Raw genomic sequence first — 22,712 nt, forward strand, 5'->3', positions numbered from 1 at the left:
TGATCCATCCTTACCCCTGCAATTGGCCTGCGATGCTTCCCCTTATGGAGTGGGAGCGGTCGTGTCACACATTATGCCTTCGGGAGAAGAAAGACCTATTGCTTTTGCTTCACGCACTCTAAGCAAAGCAGAAACTAACTACGCCCAAATCGAACGTGAGGCATTAGGAATTGTTTTTGGAATTAGGAAGTTTCATCAGTACCTGTTTGGGCGAAAGTTTACTCTTCTTACAGACCATCGACCTCTGACATCAATTTTTGGACCCTACACAGGCATTCCCCCATTAGCTGCTAGTCGTATGCAACGTTGGGCATTGATACTTTCTGCACACACATATGAAATCAAATATCGGAAATCCACTCTGCACGGCAATGCAGATGGCCTCTCAAGGTTGCCTTTACCGGTCAAACATCAAGATAGTGCCCAAAAGGAAATCTTCTACTTTGAACAGGTAGAGAATACACCCATCACTGCTACTCAGATAAAGAAGGCAACCCGCGTTGACCCAGTATTATCCCAAGTTATGGACCTGGTGATGCATGGAAAATCTCGACAAACCTCTCCGGTCTCACCCGACCTTGTTCCCTACATGTCCAGGCGGACGGAGTTATCGGTCCAATCTGGTTGTTTGTTGTGGGGGAGGCGTGTCATTATTCCACCACCCCTGAGATCACAGATGTTAGAACAGCTACATTCCGGTCACTGTGGAATAGTGCGCATGAAGAAAATTGCACGAAGCTATTTTTGGTGGCCTAGATTGGACAGTGCTATTGAAGAGAAGGCAAAAGCTTGTATGTCATGTCAGGGTGTAAGAAATGCACCCCAGTTGGCACCCCTACACCCATGGGACTGGCCTGAAAACCCGTGGCAACGTATTCACATTGACTTTGCTGGCCCCCTTGAAGGAAGCATGTTCTTGGTGGCAATAGATGCCCATTCTAAATGGCCAGAAGTCTCTATAATGCAGTCCACTACTGCAGAGAGTACTATTCAAAAACTACGAGGACTCTTTAGTCGTTTTGGTCTGCCAGAACAACTTGTGAGCGACAACGGACCGCAGTTCGTCTCTCAGGAGTTTCAAAATTTTATGAAGGCAAATGGGATACACCACATCACGTCAGCACCATATCATCCGTCCACCAACGGATTAGCTGAAAGATTTGTGCAGACAATGAAAAACGCTTTGAAATCAGCAAAGGGACAACACTCCATTCAAAAGCGTCTGGATACCTTCTTACTTTCCTATAGAAACACACCTCATGCTACGGCCCAGGCTTCCCCAGCCTTTCTAATGATGGGACGACAGCTGCGCACTTGCTTTGATCTGCTGAAACCTTCTGAACCCAGACAAACTGTGCAACATCAGCAGCAATATCAAGTCATCAGACAGGCACCCAGAGCAAAAGACCGAACCTTTAGCCCAGGACAGCCAGTTTTGGCTCGGAATTATACTTCCAGAGCTAAATGGGTCCCGGCCACAGTCATCACTCAAACAGGACCTGTTTCCTATACAGTCCGGACTGCAGAGAATCTTACCTGGCGGCGACATGTAGATCAGCTGTTGCCAGGTCATGCCAGTCTTCAGGACGCATCTGCAGTTGAGGGGTCTGACTTCACCCCTCCTGGTGAGACACCGAATCATGAGTCACCTGTTCCTGACTGTTCTCCTCCATTACCGCCGGCAGCTGAGATACCCCTTTGCCCAGCACGAGCTGATACCACCTCCTCACCTATTCGTGCTGCGGACCCTGAGCCCCTAGTACTTTCGGGTGCAACAACACCAGAAGTTCGCCGTAATCCACCTAGAGAGAGAAGGCCTCCTCATCGGCTGGATCTTTAGTTAGGGCGAACCCACGGTTATGGGGCAAAATAATCCCCAGGGTTTAGCCGGGAATGGAGGCAGTCTACCCTCCTTCTCTAGTTTAGTGTGTGTTTTATTTTGGGGATGTTCTTATTAGGGGGGGAGGAATATGTTGTGTATTTGGTTGTCATGGGTTTTGTTACTATGGCAACTGAGTTAGACTATTAAGGGATAGCTCAGCTGGTTTCAACCGGCTGAGTGAGCTCTCTGTGTCTGTAAATAAAATGGAGGTTTTGGTTAGCTGTCTGCTCTCTGGCCTCAAGTGATTGCTTCCTACACCAGCTGCCCCTAGGACATAACAGTCTCCTTTAGATGACATCAGGAGATGGTGAATCCACCACTTTCCTTGGTAGCTTGTTCCTGCGGTGAATCATCCTCGCTGTTGAATATTTGTGTCTTATTCCTAATATGAATTTGTCTCTTTTCACCTTCCAGCCATTGGGTCTTGTTATGCCTTTCTCTCCTCGATTAAAAAGCCCTTTAATACCCAATCTTTTGTCTCCATTAAGGCCCTTCAACACTTCAATGAAGTCACCTTTCAATCTTCTTTTGATAAGCTAAACAGGTTGAGCTCGTTCAATAGCTCACTAGAAGGCATTTTTCTCCAGCCCTCAGAACACTTCGTGGCTCTTTGGTCATCAGATTCCTGAACTGCAGCTGGATGTGGCTCTTGTTCTTCTGCACAGCACAGCTCCAGGAGAAGAGGGATCTGCAAATGTACATTCATATGATCCCTTTGTTTAACTGATGAAAACATAAACTAGACACTTAGAGGACTGGAACTGATTTCAGCTGATGAACAGCTTTGCTAGGTTTTTATGCATTTGGACAGTGAAATGTTGAGTGTTTACATTGATATCAAGCACCCCCGTATAGTGGAGCTCCTGAACATAATGGAGAATGGAAATGGAAATTTTTTCCTTTTTAAAAAAAAAAGAAAGAGGGTTATAAGAGAACATGGGGGTTTGAACTGAAGACTACATAAACTGCAGTCAAGCACTGTAACACTGAGCAATATCCCCATGACAACAGGAGTATGGAACTGTGATGTCCAGCACTTTGAAGGACAGACCCTGCTTCATCGAGGTCCTTTGCCATTCCCAAACCACAGGTGGTTTTAAAAATGGGGTTGATTAATTAAACTTCTTAAATGTGGTAAACACCACAGCTTGCACACCCACCGATATAGCTTCTCCCACTGACATCGCTGCCACCTCTTTGGGAAGTGGATTAACTGCACCCCCAGGAAAACTCTCTCCCCTCAGCATAGAGCAGTGGTTCTCAAACTGTGTGTCAGGACCCTAAAGTGGGATGTGAGCCTGTTTTAATGGGGTCACCAGGGCTGGCATTAGACTTGTTGGGGCCTGGGGCTGAAGCCAGAAGTCTGAGCCCCACCACCCAGGGCTGAATCCCTCAAGCTCTGGTTTTGCCCTCCCCCAAATGGGGCAGGGCTCAGGCTTTGTGTCCCCTGCCTCTGCCCAGTGTGGAGGGGCTTGGTCCCTCTTTCCAGGGCCATGTAGTAAGGTTTTTTTTAGCAGAAGGGGGTTGCAGTGAAAAGAAGTTGGAGAAACCCTGGCATAGAGCCTCTGAATATGTCTAGACTTGGCTCCCTGTGGCAGATCAGACACTGAACGTGCAGCCATGGAGACACCACACACCAGCCTTGCCTAGCAGGCAAGAATCCAACCTCCACAGAAAGATGCCTGCTGTTTCCTAACCCATCTCCCTAAGCCCTCAGCCACCACCACTTAACAAAGTGGCTTTTCTACACGATGGTTCTGGTCTCACTGAAGGGTCATTGCCAATTGTTTGCTCAGACCAGCATTAGGGAAAATGGTGCCCTGGGCAAAGCTTGTACTTTGGCACTTCCCCGTTGCCCCTGGACGATCTCCACTCCCCCTTTACCGCTAGCATCTGCACTCCCAGCCCTTGCACCTCCCTAACTCCTGCCCCCTCCTGTGCCCCCTTTGCCCTTAACTCCCTGGGCCACCAGCCATTGCCCCTCTCAGGCAGCCCATTCACATGGTTCCAGTGCTGGAGCCCCCACACTTGTTCTCCCTTTCCCTGGGCTTTGGCATCACTAGCCCCTGATTAGCGAGTAGGGTTCAGTGGTCCCCAAAATGTGGGGAATGACTCCTAGGGGGACACAGAGGAACATTCATGGGGGCACCTCAGGGTCCGAGCCAGCCCCCATGGAGGGAGCAGCACTCAGCTCCACTCTGCCCCAGCTCTTCCCCAACCCCACCCTCAGCCTGGGGGTCTGACTCCCTGCTCGGCCTCGACCCCCTAACCCCTGTCTGCACCCTTCTCCCCAGCAAGCAACAGCCCCACTCCCAGCCTCGGTTCTTGACTGCAGCTTCCGCGGGGCCACAGCCATGGCTAAGAGGGCACAGTGTGAAATATTTGGGGACCACTGGTTTAGGGTGATGTTCTCAATCACTTCTACAAAGTCCAATAAAAGCTATTCCTCACCCACCTACCCCTCCATCAGGACCAACTAGGTATGTTCTGCTGCCCCTCACTCATGCAGGAAGGATAATAACATTTCATTCCACTCAATCCTAAAGTGATTTGTAACCCAACACCACCAAAACTGGTAATTTTGGGAAAGTGGCCCCATCATGCTGCATACCTAGGCAGAGTACGTGTGTCTGTGCAAACACGGTCTGTTCCTGAAGTCTTTCCCCCAGCTCCTCACTAGGTGTGAGGGGGGAGCTCATTCAGCTTCTGCTTCCGCTTAGTATTTAAAATCTCCTTATTGTCCCTAGCTCTGCTGGCCTTAGATTTCTATTCCTGTCTTTTGCTTGATAGCTCAGATGAGGTGGCTGAGTGGTTAAGGTGATGGACTGCTAATCCATTGTGCTCTGCACGCATGGGTTCGAATCCCATCCTCATCGGATGCATTTAGTCATCACCCCCTCCTTTGTAGACAACCATCTCCCCCGTGGGTACAATGACAGATGAAACAATGTTGCTTCTTGCAAACAGAAACCCAGAACTCCCTTGCTTAAAATAAAATGTCTAAATCCCAGATTTCTTTAAAAAAAAATTCTCTAGTGCTGTATTTCTTAGTTTTTATCTCAAAAGGGAACATCCTCATCATCTCCCCCAAACACCCTGGGACCTGCCCAAATTATTAAAATACCCTCACCCCAAGCAAGGCCAGAGCAGTGAACCAGAGCTAGTGTCTAGGCCAAGCTGCTCTGAAGGAGGCAACTCAAACATTTTCTCCCTGCTTCCCTTGGCAAAGTCTGACTGAGAAAACAAAATTCCCCAAACTGCAAATTTTCTGCTGAAAAACCAATACTAGTCTGTTTGGGGACTTTGGTTTGCAAGTATTATTGTTATTATTCTCTTCTGATTTCTGAGTCAGTTCAGTTCAGTCTTTGTCCTCCAGGTGTGTTTCCAGCTGCTGAGTTGTGGGGGAGAGAGGCCAAGTCATGATGTCTCTTCCTCTCTTTCATAGTTTCTTCCAATTTGCTAGGAAGCTCCTTTGCTATGATGTGAGTCAAGCAGTGTCCATTGTCTCTGTGCTATCTCGGAGAAGCCTGCATTGTACACGGTTCCTGGGATAGTCCTTTGGAGTGTGGATCCCTTCAATGGGCCAGCAGCGAGTCTGGCGCCTCCCTTGTCGCACCTGAAAGGCTGGTGGGGAGTATTTCCCAACCTCATAACATATTTCAGTAACGCACACAGAGCAAAACTTCATAACTTCCCAACCAATGCGAGCACACACAAGCCAACATGATATTAATGTTCAACAGATCAAGACTTTTGAAATGATACTTCACCAGGCAGACTTTGTACAAACCATGGCATCATTATATGAGAGTGGTGAATATGGGGCTTCCAGGTGCTGCTTTGAGCACAGCGTGCCACACCTGGGCTTACATTGCAGTGGAGACGTACTCTTAGAGTCCATCTCTCCTGGGATAAAGATGGCAGCAGGGCTGGCCTGGGTCATCTGACTTGGGCTCCTGGACGTAAAGCTGAGGGGCTAAAAACTGTGGTGCAGATATTTGTGTTCACACTGAAGCCTGGGTTCAGAAACCCTCACCCCTCATGGGGCCTCAGAGGTTGGGCTCAAGCCCATTTGTCTGCATTGTAATTTTATAGTCTTGCAGCCCCAGCTCCATAACCCTGAGTCAGCTGACCCGGGCTTTGGGACAGGTGCCCTGGGTGTGTTAATCACAGTGTAGACGTAACATTAGGCTACATCTCCAGTGCAATGAAACACTCTCGGCTGGCCCGTGTCGGATTAATCAGGATGACGCAGCTTGGTCTGGAGTAAAGTTGCAGTGTCCGTGTCTGGGCTCAGGCTCTGTCCCCTGCTCCAGGAGCCCAGAAGGGTGGGAGGGAGTTTAGCGAGTGGAAATGGTGAAACCGTATTGAGGGGACTGGACCACTGACCTATCAGCTCTTAACACCCAAACTTTCAGTAACTCTATTGAAAGACAGGAGATCTACATTACCCACTTCACCTCTCTAAAAAGGAAAAAGGACTGTAAGCTGTCTAAACTCCTACCTGCCACATGGGGCCACAACCGTGATACCCCTAACCCACCCAGCAATATCGTCAATCTATCCAGCCACACACTCAGCCCAGAAGAACAGTCTGTCCTATCTCGGGGACTCTCTTTCTGCCCTGCCACCCCCACCAACATGATACAGTTCTGCGGCGATCTGGAAGCCTACTTTCGCCGTCTCCGACTCAAAGAATACTTCCAGGACAACACTGAACAGCGCACTGATACACAGTTACCCTCCCACCAACAGCACAAGAAGAAGAACTCCACATGGACTCCTCCTGAGGGTCGAAATGACAGTCTGGACCTATACATTGAATGCTTCCGCCGACGTGCACAGGCAGAAATTGTGGAAAAACAACATCGCTTGCCTCACAACCTAAGTCGTGCAGAACGCAATGCCATCCACAGCCTCAGAAACCATCCTGACATTATAATCAAAGAGGCTGATAAAGGAGGTGCTGTTGTCATCATGAACAGGTCTGACTACCAAAAGGAGGCCGCCAGACAACTCTCCAACACCAAATTTTACAGGCTACTTCCCTCAGATCCCACTGAGGAATACACTAAGAAACTGCACCATCTACTCAGGACACTCCCTACACTAGCACCGGAACAAATCAACATACCCTTAGAGCCCCGACCAGGGTTATTCTATCTACTACCCAAGATCCACAAACCCGGAAATCCTGGACGCCCCATCATCTCTGGCATTGGAACTCTCACTGAAGGACTGTCTGGATATGTGGACTCTCTACTCAGACCCTATGTTACCAGCACTCCCAGCTATCTCCGTGACACCACTGATTTCCTAAGGAAACTACAGTGCATTGGTGACCTTCCAGAAAACACCATCCTAGCCACCATGGATGTAGAGGCTCTCTACACAAACATCCCACACACTGATGGAATACAAGCTATCAGGAACAGTATCCCTGATGATGCCACAGCACAACTGGTTGCTGAGCTCTGTGCCTTTATCCTCACACACAACTATTTCAAATTTAATGACAATATATATCTCCAGATCAGTGGCACCGCTATGGGCACCCGCATGGCCCCACAATATGCCAATATTTTTATGGCCGACCTGGAACAACGCTTCCTCAGCTCCCGTCCACTCACGCCCCTTCTCTACCTATGCTACATTGATGACATCTTCATCATCTGGACCCATGGGAAGGAGACTCTGGAAAAATTCCACCATGATTTCAACAGCTTCCACCCCTCCATCAACCTCAGCCTGGACCTACCTACACGGGAGGTCCACTTCCTAGACACCACGGTGCAAATAAGTGGTGGTCACATTAACACCACCCTATACCGAAAACCTACCGACCGCTATGCCTACCTTCATGCCTCCAGCTTCCATCGCGGGCACACCACAAGATCCATTGTCCACAGCCAAGCACTGAGGTACAACCGTATCTGCTCTAACCCCGCAGACAGAGACCAACACCTAGAAAATCTCCACCAAGCATTCTCAAGACTACAGTACCCACACAAGGAAATAAGGTAACAGATCAACAGAGCCAGATGTGTACCCAGAAGCCTCCTACTGCAAGACAAACCCAAGAAAGAAACCAACAGGACTCCACTGGCCATCACATACAGTCCCCAGCTCAAACCCCTCCAACGCATCATCAGGGATCTACAACCCATCCTGGACAATGATCCCACACTTTCACAGGCCTTGGGTGGCAGGCCAGTCCTCGCCCACAGACAACCTGCCAACCTGAAGCATATTCTCACCAACAACTGCACACCGCACCATAGTAACTCTAGCTCAGGAACCAACCCATGCAACAAACCTCGATGCCAACTCTGCCCACATATCTACACCAGCAACACCATCACAGGACCTAACCAGATCAGCCACACCATCACCGGTTCATTCACCTGCACGTCCACCAATGTAATATATGCCATCATATGCCAGCAATGCCCCTCTGCTATGTACATCGGCCAAACTGGACAGTCTCTAAGGAAAAGGATAAATGGACACAAATCAGACATTAGGAATGGCAATATACAAAAACCTGTAGGAGAACACTTCAACCTCCCTGGCCACACAATAGCAGATTTTAAGGTGGCCATCCTACAGCAAAAAAACTTTAGGACCAGACTTCAAAGAGAAACTGCTGAGCTCCAGTTCATCTGCAAATTTAACACCATCAGCTTAGGACTAAACAAAGACTGTGAATGGCTTGCCAATTACAGAACCAGTTTCTCCTCCCTTGGTTTTCACACCTCAGCTGCTGGAACAGGGCCTCATCCTCCCTGATTGATCTAACCTCGTTATCTCCAGCTTGCTTCTTGCTTGCTTATATATACACACCTGCCCCTGGACATTTCCACTGCTTGCATCCGAAGAAGTGGGTATTCACCCACGAAAGCTCATGCTGCAAAACGTCTGTTAGTCTATAAGGTGCCACAGGATTCTTTGCTGCTTCTACAGTCACAAGTTTGCATATGTCCTGTCTGCAGTGCTGTGCAATGGCTGCTGCACTTCAGGGTGCATATACTGCATGGTGATGGGGGTTGAGTGCAGAGGTCATAGTTCTCAGGGCTGGTTGGTGAACGTACAGGTGTTGGAGGCAGCTGGTGGTGGTAAGAACCTGGATGCTGTGGAAGGGGGTTTGGAGCTAACATTGGGGCAGAAAAGAATAAAATTTGGGACGGGGGGGGCTGTGGGGCAGCACGGGACTGCTCTGCCTGCATGGCTACGAGTGCCTGGAGAGAGTCCGCTTGGCGTGCCAGGATGCCTAGCAGCTGGCCTGTGCTTTTCCTCTTTGCCACAGTGTTTCTCCACCAATGTCTCTGGCGGATCCTGCTGTCCCTCTGGTGGATCCTGCTTTCCCTTTCTCTCTACTCCTGCAGCTGTTTACTCTCTCAAGCAGAGTGATCAATAACTGTTTTCAGCCTGTCTTCCCTGGTTTTTCGAGGCTTTTTCCTCAGATTCTGTAGTCTCTGTGCTGTGGTAGATCTGGGCCGTCCAGCAGTCAAGGTCACTTCTTGAAGGCAAAAATGGCAACATTTAACAGGGTAGCATTGTTAATTATCTCATCCAAACAGTAATTCCCACACACTGAAGGAGTTTTCAGTGTTCACTTTAGCATTCTTTTCCCATACCAAATAAGACCACACATAACACAACAGGAGACAGGAAATGGTGAGTAAGGGGTACTGAGATTGCTTCAGGGCTGTGCAGGGGTTTCTGTGCATTGGGGACAGCAAACAGCTGCATGGGGGATCTGCACTAAACAGTCTCCCAACATTTTCCACAGGAGTTACTCCTGGAAGATATCTCCCTGCTGCGGGTCACTAGGGAAGAGCGGGAAGGTCTTCTACAGCAATGCGGATTCTGCCCTGGCCCCTATGCAGCTTGCCTGTGTGCAGCAATCGTCCCCCCACCCCTCGCGGCACAGTGGCGTGGACGAGTTAGCCTGACTGGGACAAGGACCACAGTGGCTCTCCCTATAAACCTGCGTAGGCACATTGCCCACGATCTGGCTGAAACTTTAGAGGAGATTACTGCAGCCGATTACCGCGACGTGATAGACTACATCAATGGGCTATTCCACATCTAGGCATGCATGTATGCAGCCCTAACCCCCCCTCCTCTCCTGAAACATTTCCACCCTGAAAATAAAAGACGCTTACTGGTAACTCGCTCCTCTGTTTGTCCTTCAGCAACTGCTGGCTGCTGCGATTGGCTTCCTTCCTCCTGGCTTGAGAAGAGCTCCTGGCTGCATGCCTCCTGGGACTCTGGGGTGTCTTCCCCCATCCCAGTAGCTTCACTCGTGGTTTCCACACCCCCGCCTCCTCCTGCTGCTCCTGTCCCCCACCCTGCTCAGAAGTGTCCATCGTGGTCCTCGGATTGGCAGTGGGGTCACCCCAAGTATCGCGTCCATCTCCCTGTAAAAACGGCAGGTCGTGGGGGCAGCGCCAGATCGGCGGTTCCCCTCGCGGGCTTTGTAATAGGCACTCCGCAGCTCCTTTACTTTAACCCTGCATTGCAGCGCGTCCCGATCATGGCCCCTATCCAGCATGGACCTTGATACCTGCTCAAAGATATCATAATTCCTACAGCTGGAGCGCAGCTGGGACTGCACAGCTTCCTCCCCACAAACACTAATGAGGTCCAGCAACTCGCCATTGCTCCATGCTGGGGCTTGTTTGCCGCGTGGAGGCATGGTCACCTGGAAAGATTAACTGATTGCACTCCACACCTGGCTGCAGCAAACAGGAAGGGGATTTTTAAAATTCCCGGGGCACTTAAAGGGCGGGTCACCTGAGGCCAGAGCAGTAGAGTGCAAACTGATGAGCAGAGTGGCTGAACAGGAATTCTGGGATACCTCCTTATTCCCTGGAGGCCAATTAAAGCGCTGGTGTGTGTCCACACCTGATGAGCAGCGCTGGATCACCAGCGCTGCATTCCTTATACCCCAACCCGAACGGGTGCACAGCCAGCATTGCAGCCAGGGAGTTACAGCACTGGATGTGCCTTGCAAGTGTGGACGGAGTCTCCAAGTTCCTTTCAGGCAGCAGGTGGAGCGAGGAGCCCAGGGAGGGGAGCCCAAGGAGGTGTCAGGAGCTTGGTCCTGCCCCGGCGCCTGCGCCCAGCAGGGCTCTTGCCCGCTCCTGGCCCACCTGGTTTTGGCCTCTGCCACCCTTAGCAGTCAGCCAAAAGAGCAGAAGCCACCCTCTCCCTCCCGAAGTGGCCAGCATGGGGCTTGAACCCATGACCTTGGAGTTATTAGCATCACGCTCTAACCAACTGAGCTAGCCGGCCGACGGCAAGCCCTCCCTTGCCTGACCCTTTTGGAAGGAGTCAGTGGCTGGCGCGGGGAACGATGTGGCCTCCATTATCGAATGGATGGATCGAGACATCACCTGCCAAGGTAGGAGAATTAGCTCAAGTGGTATAGCGCTCGCTTTGCATGTATAAGGCCCTCAGTTCAATCTCCAGGTTCCTTTTTCACCCTGCTGCTTTGCTCATGCCCAGAGGGGATGTGGCCCAGCAGTCTCCCTGCAGGAGTTTCAATCCTGCTCAGTGAGGGGCAAGTGCCAATTGCATGGAAGGTCTTGGGGGGGTTTCTGCTCCTAAGTCACCTCTGTACATGTAAGATTCCCACCCACTGTGCTGCTTGGGACAAGGGTAGATGAGAAGGGTGAATCCTCCAGCACTGGAGGGAAAGGTCCCATCTGCACAGACTGAGAGGCAAGGAAACCCCGGGGCAGTCAGTGCTCAGAGAGGAGAGAGGTCGGTGATTTACACCCACCAGGGGACACTGTCTTTTTGAGGCGAGTGCAGCTTGCTTGGGATGGTGCTGACGATGGACAGAAAAAAGGCTGGAGTCAGTGACTGACGAGACCACAGAAGTGGCAGGGGAATGACAGCCCCACAGAAGGTCCTGGGTGCTCAGATGACCCAGTTTTTGCACCCTGGCCTGTCACAGAGAGAGAAAAGACCCAGCGGGACCCAGCCCCCCTACAGTGATCCCATGGACAAGAACCTGGCTGGGAGTGGGGTGAAAGCTCCCTGTGGGCAAAGGGGAGCTGAAATCCCCCAGTGTCCTGGAGTTTAAGCAATGGAAGCTTCAAACCCTGCAGGGGTGGGGGCTGAGGTGCATCAGCAGAAGGTTGGGCTGGACAGGGGCGGCAGGTTTGGATAATTTTTGGTGGTGCCCAGAATGGGACCAAGTCCTGCCCCACCCGACTCCACCCCACCCTCACACAGGACCAGTTTTAGGCCGATTCTCCCGATTCCCCTGAATTGGGCCCCACGCCTAAGAGGGCCCCGTGCCCAAGCCCCGGTACCGTGTACCAGCAAGAGCCGGTTCGCCGCACTGGGGTGGCCCGGCTTCCTCAGGGGGCAATTTAAAGGGCCTGGGGCTCCCAGCAGGGTCTGGGATAGGGCTGGGGTAGGGCTGCGGGGCGCTGGGGGCTATTTAAAAAGTCCAGGGTTCCCATTGCTTCTACCGCCCCGGCCCTTTATATAGCCCCCAGAGCCGCGCCGCTTCCCCAGGACTCCCACAGCTATTTACAGGGCCGGGGCGGTGGAAACAGGGGAGCCCCGGGCCATTTAAATAGCCCCCAAGCCCCGGGTTGCTGCTGCTACCCTGGTGCTGAGGGAGGGAAGAGGGAGCACTTACCGTACAGGGTGGGCTGTACCCTCTGTACCTGCACCCCCTGCCTGCAGCCAGCCCCTGCTGCACCCCCTGCCCTGCCTCCAGCCCCTCACCCCCTGCCCTGCCTGCACCAGCCCCTGCCCACAGCCAGCCCCACACCCCCTGCCTGCAGCCAGCCCATCTCCAGCCAGCCCTGCACCCCCTGCCCTGCCCGCAGCCAGCCCCTGTCTCCAGCCAGCCCTGCACCTCCTGCTCACAGCCAGCCCCTGCTGCACCCCCTGCCCTGCCTCCAGCCCCTCACCCCCTGCCCTGCCTGCACCAGCCCCTGCCTCCAACCAGCCCCACACCCCCTGCCTGCAGCCAGCCCACCTCCAGCCAGCCCTGCACCCCCTGCCCTGCCTGCACCAGCCCATCTCCAGCCAGCCTCACACCCCCTGCCTGCACCAGCCCATCTCCAGCCAGCCCTGCATCTCTTGCTCGCAGCCAGTCCCTGCTGCACCCCCTGCCTTGCCTCCAACCCCTCACCCCCTGCCCTGCCTGCACCAGCCCCTGCCTCCAGCCAGCCCCACACCCTCAGCCTGCACCAGCCCATCTCCAGCCAGCCATGCACCCCCTGCCCTGCCTCCAGCCCCTCACCCCCTGCCCTGCCTGCACCAGCCCCTGCCCACAGCCAGCCCCACACCTCCTGCCCACAGCCAGCCCATCTCCAGCCAGCCCTGCACCCCCTGCCCTGCCCGCAGCCAGCCCCTGTCTCCAGCCAGTCCTGCACCTCCTGCTCACAGCCAGCCGCTGCTGCACACCCTGCCCTGCCTCCAGCCCCTCACCCCCTGCCCTGCCTGCACCAGCCCCTGCCTCCAACCAGCCCCACACCCCCTGCCTGCAGCCAGCCCATCTCCAGCCAGCCCTGCACCCCCTGCCCTGCCTGCACCAGCCCATCTCCAGCCAGCCTCACACCCCCTGCCTGCACCAGCCCATCTCCAGCCAGCCCTGCATCTCTTGCTCGCAGCCAGTCCCTGCTGCACCGCCTGCCTTGCCTCCAACCCCTGACCCCCTGCCCTGCCTGCACCAGCCCCTGCCCACAGCCAGCCCCACACCTCCTGCCCACAGCCAGCCCATCTCCAGCCAGCCCTGCACCCCCTGTCCTGCCCGCAGCCAGCCCCTGTCTCCAGCCAGCCCTGCACCTCCTGCTCACAGCCAGCCCCTGCTGCACCCCCTGCCCTGCCTCCAGCCCCTCACCCCCTGCCCTGCCTGCACCAGCCCCTGCCTCCAACCAGCCCCACACCCCCTGCCTGCAGCCAGCCCATCTCCAGCCAGCCCTGCACCCCCTGCCCTGCCTGCACCAGCCCATCTCCAGCCAGCCCTGCATCTCCTGCTCACAGCCAGCCCCTGCTGCACACCCTGCCTGCACCAGCCCCGCACCCCCTGCAGCCAGCCCTGCTCCGTGCCCTGTCTCCAGCCAACCCCTGTCGTACCCCCTGCGGCTCTGCCTGAAGCCAGCCAGCTCCCCACACCCCCATGCCCGCACCAGCCCTACACCACCGGCCCCGCACCTCCTGCCCTGTCTCCAGCCAACCCCTGCTGCACCCCCCTGCCTGAAGCCAGCCAGTCCCGCACACCCCGTCTCCAGCCAGCCCCGCACCCCTTGTCCTTCCTGCAGCCATACCCTACCTCCAGTCAGCCCCTGCCCTGCCTCCAGCCAGCCCCATGTCCACTGGTGCCCTGCAGTTCCCAGGGCAGTAACCCTGCACACCTGCTTCAATGAGGGGGGCAGGGCTGGAACCCACACATGTGCACACTGTAGGGTGACCAGACAGCAAGTGTGAAAAATCGGGATGGGGGTGGGGGTTATTAGGATCCTATATAAGAAAAAGTCCCAAAAATTGGGACTGTCCCTATAAAATCAGGACATCTGGTCACCCTAGCACACCCCCAGGGAGTGGCAGGGACCCACACATGTAAAACGGAGCTCGTTTCTAGTTCAGGCCCATCTTTTTAAAAAAGAACTTTAGGTAGGGTTAACATACACCCGTATTTTCCTGGACATGTCAGGATTTTTGGTTCTTAAATCACTGTCTGGGAGGAACTTTTAAAGTTTAAAAATTTAAAAATTACTCCTGGGAAAATACGGACGCATGGTAACGCTATTGGTACAAAAAATACATACTGTGGCACATCCCTTAAATCAGAACTTTTTATAGGGAACCGGTTCCTAAGGAATGAAAGTCTTTTTTATATATACATACATAAATCTATATAAATTTTTAGTTATCCCTGCCGGGGCCCGGCTGAAAATGACTGCCCAGAGTTCGAGAACTGTCCCTGTTCTCATTGGACAGATGGGGAGAAGCCTGAAGTACAAAGAAGGGACGTGACCTTCCCAAGGGCCTATACAGCAAGGTGGTGGCAGAGCCAGAAAGAGAAGCCAACAGTCCTGACTCCTGTTCTAATGGACCAAAAAAAACCCAGAGAAAGGGCTAGAGCCCAGGAATCGAGATGGTGGGGAAATTTCATTGAAACCATTTCTGTCAGAAAATCCCCTTCAGACTAAACCAGTTTGTTTCTCGAAATCAAAACAAGTGGGATGAAAGTTCTTTGCACAAATATTTTGTTGCAAAACAAAAGCATCTCCTGTTTGTCACAGTGTGTTAAATTGTCTCATCGCACACAAAGAGGAGACACTTAGATCTCAAACATTATATAAGATGCTTCAGTCTGAGCTAAGTAGTTGCTGCTCTTAACAATTTCAAAATAAAAAAATACAAATGAAATAGACTATTTCAGCTATTCTATTATGTCATAATCTGCTCTGAGTAAATGTGATAGGACACCGCATATTACACACTACTCCTAGTGACACTCGCCAATGGATCCCCACCCACCATGAGGTAGGTAGGAGCAGATCATTATTATCCCTACTTGAAAGAGGGAGAAGCTAAGGCTGAGAAAGGAGAATTGACTTGTCTTAGGTCACACAGCCAGCCAGTGGCAGGGTTGGGAATAGGACCCAAGAGCCCTGATTTTTAAACTAACCATCGGATCTTGAATTTCAGACACTGAATGACCTGAACCAAGTGCTCTCAGATGAGCTCCAGACCAACAACAGTGCACAATAAATATTCAGCAAGTATTTGAGGAGAACTGCAATGTTAGAGAGAATCATGAACTGCTCAGAGACCATTAATGCAGAGGAGCAGCAATATTCATCAAACATATAACAGGTTCTGACTTATTTCCTTGGGCTTAAAAGAGAACAACAAGGACCTGAGTCTCCTCCCTGTCAATAACCCCCTGCTCAGCCAATCAGGGTAGAGACTGAGGACGGCAGGCTGAGGGCTCTCGCCCAAAGGATGGCCCAGGTCACCGGTGGGGATCACTGCCTGAGCACTATTTCAGCCCCACATTTTTGGGTGGACATCCCACAGTGGGAGCTGCAGAGCACTCACCTGAGACACATACGCACACCCCTCCTGGTGTTGGGAGGGGAACAGGAGAAAGGACAAAAGAAGCAAGAGACAAAGAGAAAGGAGGGAGAGACGGATGGAGGAAAAGGTGAAACCAAAAGGACAAACCCTAATGACCCCAGTGATTCTAAGGGACAAAATCCCAGGTGCGCAATAAAATTCTGCCTCCTTAAGCTCATGTTTTCCATGCCTAGAATTCAACGGTCACCAGATGGATCAGACTGAACAGGTTTCAAACCTCGAGGAGACTCTTACCTTCTAAACAGGGACGGCTGGTCTCTAGTAAACTCACTAAAAGGGAGGGAGAAAACTCGAAAGAGGTTCCTCCTGGCGCCCACGTACGTGAACCCGAATACTCTCTCAGTCCTCAAAGAGAGACCTGGAGAAGGAGACTTGCTGAAGCAAAGCCACAGGGGTCTCTGAGGTTTCCCTGACCCCTCGCCCCTGTCCTGCCTGCCTGATGTCAGAATCTCTCTGTTAGGTCACCACCTCCCCACCACCTTTGACCAATAGTCTGAGGTCCTGCAAAAGGCCTTTGTGATGTCACTGCCACACCCCTCCCTTGCTGTGCTAATGTCCTGCCCCTGCCCAGGCACTGTGGAGGTTTGAGCTTCTCCCTGTGGATCACCCCACTCAAGGAGCGTTCGTTCTAGGAAACAAGCCGGATAGACAGGAAAACATCAGACGCTGCTCCCAATGCTACACTCAGTTTTTCAGAAATTAGTCGACTTTATGGCCAGAAGAGACCATTAGAGCATCTAATCTGACCCCCTGCATATCACAGGCCTCCTGTATGACACCAGAGCTACTTTTGGGGCAAACACATTCCAGAAAGGCAGCTAGTCTCCATTAGATGACACCAGGAGATGGAGAATCCACCATTTTCCTTGGTAGCTTGTTCCTGTGGTGAATCATCCTCGCTGTTGAATATTTGTGTCTTATTCCTAATATGAATTTGTCTCTTTTCACCTTCCAGCCATTGGGTCTTTTTATGCCTTTCTCTGCTTGATTAAAAAGCCGTTTAATACCCAATCTTTTGTCTCCATTAAGGCCCTTGAACCCTTCAATGAAGTCACCTTTCAATCTTCTTTCGATAAGCTAAACAGGTTGAGCTCGTTCAATAGCTCCCTAGAAGGCATTTTTCTCCCGCCCTCAGAACACTTTGTGGTTCTTTGGTCATCAGACTCCTGAACTGCAGCTGGATGTGGCCCTTGTTCTTCTGCACAGCACAGCTCCTGGAGAAGAGGGATCTGCAAATGTACATTCCTATGATACCTTTGTTTAACTGATGAAAACATAAACTAGACACTTAGAGGATTGGAACTGATTTCAGCGGATGGACAGCTTTGCTAGGTTTTTATGCATTTGGACAGTGAAATGTTGAGTGTTTACATTGATATCAAGCACCCCTGTATAGAGGAGCCCCTGAACATAATGGAGAATGGAAATGAAAATGTTTTCCTTTTTTTAAAAAAAAGAAAGAGGGTTATAAGAGAACATGGGGGTTTAAACTGAAGACTACATAAACTGCAGTCAAGCACTGTAACACTGAGCAATATCCCCATTACAACAGGAGTATGGAATCGTGATGTCCAGGACTTTGAAGGACAAACCCAGATTCATCGAGCTCCTTTGCCATTCCCAGACCACAGGTGGTTTTAAAAATGGGGTTTGATTAAACTTCTTAAATGTGGTAAACACCACAGGTTGCACACCCACCGATATAGCTTCTCCCACTGACATCGCTGCCACCTCTTGGGGAAGTGGATTAACTGCACCCACAGGAAAACTCTTTCCCATCAGCATAGAGCAGTGGTTCTCAAACTGAGAGTCAGAACCCCAAAGTGGGATGTGACCCTGTTTTAATGGGGTCGCCAGGGCTGCCATTAGACTTGTTGGTGCCTGGGGCTGAAACCAAAAGTCTGAGCCCCACCACCCAGGGCTGAATCCCTCAAGCTCTGGTTTTGCCCTCCCCTAACTGGGGCAGGGCTCAGGCTTTGTCTCCTCTGCCTCTGCTCAGTGTAGAGGGGCTTGGTGCATCTTTCTAGGGTCATGTAGTAAGTTTTTTTTGCAAAAAGGGGTTATAGCCACCACCTATAAGCCACCACCACTTAACAAAGGGGCTTTTCTACACGATGGTTCTGGTCTCACTGAAGGGCCATTTCCAATTGTTCACTCAGACCAGCATTAGGGGAAATGGTGCCCTGGGCAAAGCTTGTACTTTGGCACTTCCCCATTGCCCCTGGACGATCCCCACTCCCCCTTTACCGCTAGCTCCTGCACTCCCAACCCTTGCACCTCCTTCACCCCTAACTCCTGCCCCTCCTGTGCCCCCTTTGCCCTTAACTCCCTGGGCCACCAGCCATTGCCCCTCTCCTGCAGCCCCTTCACATGGCTCCAGTGCTGGGGGCCCCGCACTTGTTCTCCCTTTCCCTGGGCTTTGGCATCACTAGCCCCTGCTTAGCAAGTAGGGTTCAGTGGTTCCCAAAATGTGGGGCATGACTCCTAGGGGGACACAGAGGAACATTTATGGAGTCAATGAAATCAGTTGAGCTTCTTCAGTCTCTCGCTGGAGACATTTCCCTTGTTTTTAAAGGCAAAAATCCTGATCTTTCCAATGGGAGCAGCTGCTTCAATGTTCAGTTTGGGGAGGGATTTGGCTGCACTCAGAGATCTGCCCGCGGGTTAGAATCTGCGAGCTGAAGGGTCGAACGCAAACAGCGTTTAGATGGGACCGTTAGTGCCGCCCCCGTGTGGCCAAAGTTCAGAACTGACCAGCAGAGTTTACAGCTGGAGCCTGGGATGCGCCTGAACAAACTGGACCCAAAGCCTCTCGCGTGGGACCCTCGCTGTGCGGTAGGAGGCGGAGGGAAGCTGATTGTCAGGGCTCAGGGCAGCTCCCTGCCAGGCTGAGCCGGTGTCTGTGCTAAGCTCGGCATCAATCAGGTGATTCTGGGCAGTTCGGGGTCCCCGGCCTCCCACAGGAGGGGGAAGCAGGTCACCCCTGGAGCAGGTTAAAGCTGCAGGTTGACAGTGGGGTTGCTGATCCTGTGAACAGCTGCTGTAGCACCGCCTGGGCAGGACAGGGAGAGCCAGTTATATCCCCCCCCAGCCTGTATCGGGGGATGGGAGCACTCACACCCTGGGGACCCACCCACCAGAGATCTACTGGGGGGGAGAGTGGCACCCACACACCCAGGATGTTGTGGGGGGGGACAAGGGCATCCACACTCCGGGATCCTCTGCAGAGGGACGGACACCCACACAGCCAGGATTCTGTATGGGGGGCAGAGGTACCCGGACACATGGGTGGGGGAAGGGGGCACCGAAACAGCCGGGATCTTACCTGGCAGGACAGCGGCACCTGCAGCTCGACATGAGACGGGGGCGGGGGAAGCAGGAGCATTTCCCAGTCCCAGGCTGTCCCCGTCTGGCCAAGGCACAGAGCTCACAAGCAGAGTTTAAAGCTCCAGCTGCCAGGCCACAAAACAAGCCGGGCTCTGTGGCTGGTGCCTGTGATCCCAGCGCCTGGGGAGGCTGAGGCCGGCGGATTGCTTGAGCTCAGGAGTTCTGGGCTGTAAGGAGCTGTGCTGATCAGGTGTCCGCACTAAGTTCAGCATCAATATGGTGATCCCGGGGAAGCTTGGGGTCCCCAGGTTGCCTAAGGAGGGGTGAACCGGCCCAGGTCGGAAACGGAGCAGGTCAAATCTCCTGTCCTGATCAGTAGTGGGATTCCACCTATGAATAGCCCCTGCAGCATAGCCTGGGCAAGACAGTGAGACACGGTCTCTTTTTACAGGTTTCAGAGTAGCAGCCATGTTAGTCTGTATCCGCAAAAAGAACAGGAGTACTTGTGGCACCTTAAAGACTAACAAATTTATTTTAGCATGAGCTTTCGTGAGCTGCAGCTCACTTCTTCGGATGCATAGACACCCCTACCCCGCAGAGCCTGGCTGGGGGGATGGGAGCACCCACAGGATGGGGATTCTGACTTGGGGGGAGGGACGCCCCCTGCAACACAGATCTTGAAAATAGAAACAGCGACACCCACACACCACAGATCCTGGATGGGGTCAGGGGAACCACACACGGGAGCTAGTTCATGGGGTGGGGGACACACCCTTATGCTCCGTTGCACCATTCTTAATGAGAAGAACGGGGGCATCCACACAACACGGATCCTTAACGGGCGGGGGGTCACCCACACACTCCACTATTAACCAGGAGGGACAGGGGCACCAGACACCCCCAGTAACATGGGGAACACCGACATCCACCAGATCCCTCATGGGGAGTAAGACAGAGGGGATTGTAATGGGGCCCAGCGCACCCACACACCAGGGATTGTTAAGGGTTGAAGGGACAGGGACACACCCACACACACTGAGATCACGTCCTTGGAGGAACGCAAACCCTCCACAGAAGGACCTGGTCTGTTCCATGATGGCAGCCCAGCCTGGGTGAGTCAAAGTCTCTTTTTATACAGGCACGCCCCAGAGATCCTGACTAGGGGAGAGAGACACCCACCCCCCAGAGATCCTTAATGGTCTAGGGTGCACCCACACACCAGTGATTCTTATGGGTGGGAGGAATGGAGACAGCCAGACACACTGAGATCACGTCCTCCCAGGAGCCTGGGCCAGACAGGGAGACACAGTTCCCCTTTACAGATCTGCCAGACAACCTTCCTCCCACTCCCTCCACACAATGTTCTTATTTGGAGCTGAAGCCAGGGAAACCACATGGAGGATTCTTATCTGGGGAACTGGGGGGACCCACTTACCACCAGAGATTCTTAAGGGCAGGAGGAACAGGGACTCCCACCTCTGCAGCATGGGGGTGGGTCGCCTGCTGGGATCATCGGGGCATATTTCACCTCGTCAGTTCCCTGCCATTGCCTTGGGGGGCCCTGGTTCACTGCCTCTGGCACCCAGTTTAGCCTCCTTCCTGAGGGCTGAAACGCTTTGATCTATCTAAGGTCTGTGGGATCAGTACGTGTCATGGTGTAATTCTGTGTTATTTGGGGGTCAGACTAGCTGAGCTAATGGCCCCTTCTGCCCTTAAACGCCATGAAAACATTTCCCTGGTTTCTCCTTGCGCCTGACAGACACCACGGTGAGGGGCCCAATAGAAGATCCTGGACACAGCGCTCTGGCTCTTACTTTACTTGGGGACGTCAGCGCTGTCCTAGCAAAGCTGCTGCTAAAGCGCTGGATTTGGGGAACGGTTCGGTTCCGATTCAGAGATCTGCCTGCGGGGTGTGAACCTGCCACGAGGAGCGGGAAACGCAACCAGCACCGGGAGGTGTTGGCTGAGCTCCAGGCTGCCCCCGTGTGGCCAAAGCTTAGAACTGAGCAGCGGAGTTTAAAGCTGGCGCTGGGAGGGACCTCAACACGCGGGGCACGAAGGCTCCTGCGTGTAACGCTTGTTGGGTGGGCAGCTGAGCGTAGCTGATTGCCAGAGTTCAGGGCTGCACCCCGGGGTGCTGAGCAGGTGTCTGTGCTCAGGTTGGCATCACTATGATGGTATCTGGGAAGTTTGGGGCCACCAGTTCCCCCTAGGGAGAGGGGAGCCAGCCCAGGAAAGGAGGCTTTCAAAACTCTGGTACCAATTGGCAGTGGGACTGCCCCTGTGAAGAGCCGCTGCAGCCCCGCCAGGGAGAGCCGGTCTCTCTTGATGCACCACCCCGCCATTCCTCACGACGAGGGTTGTGCTCAAAGTTCTGTGCCCCGTGTTTTTACCTCCATGTGAAGCGCACAGTGAAAATAACCCTCAGCGCATCAGCTCAGTTCCAGGCTCCACTTCCACCCGCTCAGGCAAGATGGTGCAGAGGAGCCCCTGGGTGGCTGTGGGCCTGGGGAGGCTTTTGATTTTTCGGGGGTTCTGCTACGGGCAGCAAGGCCAAACGTCAGATGGCCGACTCTCCCGTCCAACACGCTCATCAGGAGCCCTTAGTCGACAGGCTCGGAGAATGCGGGCAGCGTCCCCCACTACCTCTCGCATGCAAAGCGAGCGCTCTGCCGCTTGAGCTAATTCCCCGCAGCTGGCCTGACTCTCAGGCACCGGGCAAAAAAAGGCAAGGGCTCTGTGGCCTTAAGCAGAACACAGCCTGAAACGGGGGCGGGGCGCTACCCAGAGCTGGGGAAGGGGGTCCGAGTCCCAGCCACGCTCCTCGGCACAAACACCAACGCTCCCTCCCTGGAGTTTGTCTGGGCTGAGAGTTAGCCCCTGAAACAAGCACCAAACTTCAGAAGACAACGCAGGGATAGATCACTTGACGATTGCCTGCTCTGGCTATTGCCTCTGAAGCGCCTGGCATCGGTTACTGTCAGAAGACGGGATAGTGGCCTAGATGGACCATTGGTCTCACCCAGGAGGGCCATTCCTATCTTCACCACTTTCCTCTAACCCAAGCAAAGCGAGAAGCAGGCCCAGCTCAGCAACTCTAGCAGACTCCCTGGCCCCCGGCCCAGCATACAGCAAAACGACCCTGCCTCCGCCAGGATAGACAGCCACCGACTCCCTCTTCCAGACCAACACAGCCCTTCCCTGCTTTGGCTGTCTCCAAGCTGTCTGCATGCTCTGCTCTGCTCCACGGCTGCCATGCTGCCTGAGATCAGAAGGCTGCGAGGTCTCACGGTCTCAGCTGAGCTGGTATGGCGTGCCACCCCGCCCATCTCCTCATTCCCTTCATGGACCCCTGGGATGTGAGTAATTCTGTATTTGAGTG

The 22,712-nt window shown here is 53.1% G+C and overlaps 2 non-coding genes across 2 annotated transcripts; one reads left to right on the top strand and one right to left on the bottom strand.

Moving 5' to 3' along the window:
- The first annotated feature begins 4,676 nt into the window (after positions 1 to 4,676).
- Positions 4,677 to 4,758, top strand: TRNAS-GCU. Its single transcript has one exon. It is a non-coding gene; the product is annotated as a tRNA-Ser (tRNA).
- Positions 4,759 to 11,108: 6,350 nt separating this feature from the next.
- TRNAI-AAU lies at positions 11,109 to 11,182 on the bottom strand. Its single transcript has one exon. It is a non-coding gene; the product is annotated as a tRNA-Ile (tRNA).
- Between the last annotated feature and the right edge of the window lie 11,530 nt (positions 11,183 to 22,712).

Source organism: Mauremys mutica, unplaced genomic scaffold, assembly GCF_020497125.1.
Source record: "Mauremys mutica isolate MM-2020 ecotype Southern unplaced genomic scaffold, ASM2049712v1 Super-Scaffold_100303, whole genome shotgun sequence".
In the NCBI taxonomy this organism is placed as follows: domain Eukaryota; kingdom Metazoa; phylum Chordata; order Testudines; family Geoemydidae; genus Mauremys; species Mauremys mutica.